This window comes from Felis catus, chromosome A2 (assembly GCF_018350175.1).
Source record: "Felis catus isolate Fca126 chromosome A2, F.catus_Fca126_mat1.0, whole genome shotgun sequence".
NCBI lineage: Eukaryota > Metazoa > Chordata > Mammalia > Carnivora > Felidae > Felis > Felis catus.
Genome location: NC_058369.1, coordinates 79,499,315 through 79,504,978, shown reverse-complemented (window position 1 = coordinate 79,504,978; position 5,664 = coordinate 79,499,315). Strand labels below are relative to the sequence as shown.

Genomic DNA, 5,664 nt, shown 5'->3' with positions numbered 1-5,664 from the left:
TTCTGTCTCTCTTTCTCTCTCTCTCTCTCTCTCTCTCTCTCTCTCTCTCTCTCTCTCTCTCTCTCTCTGCCCCTCCCCTCATGCTCTCTCTCAAAAATGAATAAATGTTAAAAAAAAATTTTTTTTTAATCTTTCTTACTTCAGGGCCTTTATACTGTGTTCTCTGTCTCTCTGAAAGCTCTCCCGCCTCTCCAAACCTTAGTAAGTTCAAACCTGATTTCCTAAGAGGCTTTTCCCAGTTTGTTCCCCATCCACCATTCCCAGACCTCCATCTACCCCCTTACCTTTATTTTCTTTATAGTACTTATGACCACCTCACAGTATAATACATACTTATTTATATCCCACAAGAACAGAACAATTTCTTCTTTACTGTTGTATCCCCATATTTGCAATGTCCTTAATATACAGTAGACACATGAATGTCTGCATGATGGCTGAATTCCCCAAGAATCCATCTTGGTGACAAAAACTAAGCAAACATGATGCCATTTTACATCTATAGGATATATGTAAAGATGCTAGAAATGGCGGTGTAACTTAAAATATTAGTACTGACACTTACGTGGTGCTTTAAAGTATACTATTACCTGCAATAATTCCAAGCAGTAACTGTACTGAGTTCGCTTTCTCTTCTTCACAGATAGACAAAGCTCAGAAAAGTGCCATGATGTGCATAGGCAGTAACTGACAAGTTCATGACTGGAACTTGGGCCTAGATTCTAAGTACTATTAATGACACCATGCAAGTCCCTCTGTATGTGCACCACTAGTCAATCACTCTCTTAATTCCCAACAGCCTTCCCTTTAACTTCCAGAATTACTGGAATGTTTCAAAAGAACAGCTAGAGGTGCGGAAATACTGTAATTTTCAACCCTACCTATATATTGATGTCTTACTGAAAGCATAATGCACACTCTGACTACAGGTCTATTGCACGATAGCTCTGTTTTTATAAAGAGTTCAGGCAAAAGACCCTTGATAATGGGCGTTTTATTTTAGCACCATATTCCAGGAGTCAGCAAACTATAGCTCACCACCTGTTTCTGTAACAACGTGTAAGGTAAAAAACGGTTTTTACATTTTTAAATGGTTGGGGGGAAAATAATCAAAATAATATTTCATGACAGCTGAAAATTTTAAAGTAATTCTGAGTTCACTGTCCATAAGTAAAGTCTGACTGAGACACCCTCACATTCATGTGTTTATTGATTTCCCACGGCTGCTTCTGCACTACGGTGGCAAGTTAGGGAGCTACAACAGATATCACGCGGCCTGAAAAGCAATCCTTTCCAGATCCTTTGTCAACCACTCCCACAGTCTCCTGGTTTTGCACCCCTCCCCAACATAGTGACCCCCAAAAAACATCCCCTGACCTCCTCCCTGCCAAGATTGGCTAAGGTTTTTCTGTGGCACCGGATTTTTCTCCCATCACTTCACATCCATGTGACGTGTGTACTGTCTGTATACAGCTGCCTCCCCAACTAGATTACAACATGGGAGACCCACATCAGCTTGTTCATTATTAGATCCCACTGCCCAGCAATACTGTCCACAGTAGGCACCCAATACCTGCTGAATGAATGAAAGGGCAGAAGATACTATATTCAGATGAGCTGATCTAAAACACCTTCAAATTTACAAGAAATTTCTGCCAGAAGATACCAGAAATACATTTTATCAGGGTTACAAAGGAGTCATATGAATGACTCTAACCCCTGCTTCATTCTACTCATAAACCCCAACAACGCACAAAATGGATCAGGGCAGGACAGGGAAGTGAGGGGGGGCGGGGGGGGGGGCGGGTAGCGGGGAGAGGTTAAACTAAAACGCAGCCCAGTAGTAAAAGGTATTAACAACAACAACAACAACAACAACAACAACAACAAAAACAGGAACAACCCAAGTTTGCAAGCTCAGATGTGAGTCCGCAAAACTCATATATAGCAGAGGCTGCTTGCTCCTCAGTTTCAACCACAACCTCCAAAAAAATCTTCCTCCCACATTGCCTTTACATATTTCACCATGTCACACTGCCTATTAGTCATCTAATTTATTCACTCACCTTATAAGAAATCTCTTTTTTAAGAGATTTTTTTAAAACACAAACAGATCTAGGGGCGCCTGGGTGGCGCAGTCGGTTAAGCGTCCGACTTCAGCCAGGTCACGATCTCGCGGTCCGTGAGTTCGAGCCCCGCGTCAGGCTCTGGGCTGATGGCTCAGAGCCTGGAGCCTGTTTCCGATTCGGTGTCTCCCTCTCTCTCTGCCCCTCCCCGTTCATGCTCTGGCTCTCTCTGTCCCAAAAATAAATAAAAACGTTGAAAAAAAATTAAAAAAAAAAAAAACACAAACAGATCTAAAAAGCTAAAGAAACAAATAGCTAAAGAAACCTAAATAACAAAAATTTTCATGCATTAACATGGACCACACAAAGCAGTTTTGATCATGAGACAGGAGGGGGAAAAAAAAAAAAAGTAGGTAGTTTAAGGAAATGAAGCCCTCATGGGCTACGGCATGAGGTTCTAAGCCCGGAAGCTTCGGGAAAACTGAAACCAGGAGAAAACAGACCCAAAGGGCAAAACTGAGGGAAAAGGTACAGAAAAGGAAATGGGAGGTGTCTAATATAAAGACACTTACTTCAATTTTCCCTAGGTCAGACAAGCATCTATCAGAAAAAGGGAAAAGAGGGCTCATCTCTACAATGTGGTTTAAGAACTCTGTTGGAGTAGGAAAATGTCTTCTCTTCAAAGGAATGACAACTAATCAACGAAAAAGATACTAAGAGAATTAGACAATTCTCATTTGCAACCCACGGTTGCAAAACACTGATTCAGGCAAGAAACACCAAGGGATGTTAAAACCACTGCATAATTATAAGAACAGATACTCACACAGTCTGAAAATATCTTATTTAAAAAGGGAAAAGAAATCTCCACAATCAAAAAACCTGGAAGACACATTTTAACCAAATGATACTTAACATTAGCAATAATGATGTGTCTCATGTGATAATAAGGACGCACTGAGAAGGGGACACCATGACCTACGATGTATTCCTGTCAAAAGTATTTAATCTGATTCTTAATCGTGACAAATCAGACAAATCCAAATTAAGAGACTCATCTATAAAACAACTGGTCTGGGCTCTTTAAAACTCTCATGGCCATTAAAAAAATAAATTACCTGGGGGAACCATTCCAGATCAGCGTTACTTAATTCTCAGATCACTAAAAGCCCTCAAAATGTTTGCTATTGATCCATGATAAGAGAAGTACACAAGTTAGAGTTCAGAAATTTTTATAGCAACTTGATCATAGAATCTAATTTTTAAATGAGCCTTAATTTTATGTCTTCATTTCTTCCATTTTACTTTTCTAGTAATTTATTATCATTGTACTTTAAAAAATTATTGGTCCACAGCAGATTGGAAATGAAAGAAAAAAAAAATGATCCTTCTCCAATAGAGTTTCAGAAGGAGAACTAAGAGACATGACATCTAAATGTAATGTGTGCTCCTGGATTTAAATTATGTATGTGTAGTGTGTGTGTGTGTGTGTGTGTGTGTGTGTGTGTGTGTGTTTGTATACATATATATAATTTAACATATAGTCACACAATATTCTACCAATGTTAAATTTATGCACACACACACACAACATTCTATCAATGTTAAATTCCCTACGAGTGATAATAACACTGTGGTTGTATTGTAGGAAAACATCCCTTTTCTTAAGAGACATGCTTAATTATTCAGGGGTGAAGTTAGTATGTCAGCAGCTCTCCATGTCTACTCCCAAATGACTTAGCAAAGAATAAGTTGTAGGACTGATGGGATGGGGTAGTGTGGATGGTAGGATAAAATATAAATCATTTAGTTTAAAAATTACGAAACCTATCCAAGTATAAATATGACAGTAATATAAATTTAGAGATTAAGTGAAATACCAAGTAGAAACCACACAAGATATTTTCTATAACCTGGTCCTTTGATAGTAAAATTCACATGGGTTTGACAAAAATTAAATAATTTAAGTGATAATTATATATTCATGGGTACCATAAATAATTTAAATTATAATTATATTTTCATGGGGACCAGGTTTTCAAAATATAATAGTTTAAAACTAAGAGAAGGCATTAATCAATGGACTAAAACATAAAACAGTATTTCTACAGACATTTTTAAATTTTTAACTATAAATAATAACAAATGACTCAATATATGAGAATGCAGTTCAAAACAAAAGGAATTACTTTGAATATACCACACACTACTATATTCTACAATAAATTTCAGATGTGTCAAAGAGTTAAATATAAAGAATAACCCATAAAAACAAATACTGATCCTAAAAGCATATCCTACCTTTGGAGAAGAGAAAATTCATCACTAAAGAATGAACAGAGAGACGAGAGATGAAGAGAGAAAAGTTAAATGAGTTCTGACACGTAAACCGTAAATCCTTAAAGTTCATTCGTTCAGCAATTCATTTGACTTACTACAAGTTCATAGAACATTCCAAGCGTGGATGTAAGCCCTGAATTTTCAGAGTTTGAGTAAAATACACATGGCCCCTGACCTCACAGAGCTTAAGTCTAGTAGGAACTGAGCAAACAGCACAAAAAGCAATGGGATGTTCTGGTAAGCACCACAGAGGAAAAGACAGACTGCTCCAAGTAAAGACCTACTGAGGAGGCACTGTACACAGGATGGTCACGAAAGAATTCTCTAAGAAACAACATCAAAGCTGATACCAGAAGAAAGAACAAGAAACCAGCAAAGCGAAGAGGGAAAACAGCAGCTCAAAAAGGCCAGAGGCAGGAAAGGGCCCAAGAGATCATGAACAATACCAGTGGACAAGGGCAAGTGATAAAGATGACATTCTAAAGTACCAAGAAAAACACAAGTTCCTACACAACACATCACTGCAAGGGAAGTGTGTACATTCCTGATAGCCACCTGCATTTATCCACCTAACAAAGCTGAATGAAATACAATGACAAAAGTTGGAGAGGATGAGGAAAGAGACAGAACTGTATGCTAGAGTGTTATTTAACCTAAAGACAACCCAGGAGCCAACACTGTCACACCTACTCTCATGACATCTTGGTGGCGAGAGGCTGGACCCAGCTACATCCCATACTCCCAGATCTGTGCAAAAGCAGTGAGAGATGTGCTAAGACAGAATTCAAAGCAAATGCTGAGAAGACTTCTGGCAGCACGGTAAAAAGTGTGAAAGTGAAAAAGGGGTAATCTACCCTGACTAAAGCTTGAAATGCTACATTTTCAAGGTGAAGAAGATGTGTGGGTACATGTTACGGCAGAATGAAAACTATCTCACTTCATGGGGAAAAATGCCTGGCTTGTTCTAGACTGACACTGTCAATAAAGTATGGCTCAAAAAATTAAGAAAAATACAGAAAATCTAAAAATAAATGACAGAAACTATAACACTGCTCATATCTTTGGATTTCACATAAGCTTCTATTTCCCAAAAATATTACTCTTCCTCCCCCTAAAACCAAGTGCACAAAATATAGTCACAAGAAATGATCCTTCCAAAATAAAAAAGAAACCACCAAAAAGCCTAAATGTGTGAAAGTACGTAAATTGTAATGGGTTCATTTAAATTAGAAATGTACATGAGCATAGATTAAAAAGT

General features: G+C 38.0%; 1 protein-coding gene and 1 pseudogene across 19 annotated transcripts in view; one reads left to right on the top strand and one right to left on the bottom strand.

The window, feature by feature from the left end:
* SRPK2 (SRSF protein kinase 2) overlaps positions 1-5,664 on the bottom strand; it is a 256,095-nt gene that overhangs the window by 209,589 nt on the left and 40,842 nt on the right. The window lies entirely within an intron of this gene.
* Positions 4,393-5,601, top strand: LOC123383848 (annotated as a pseudogene).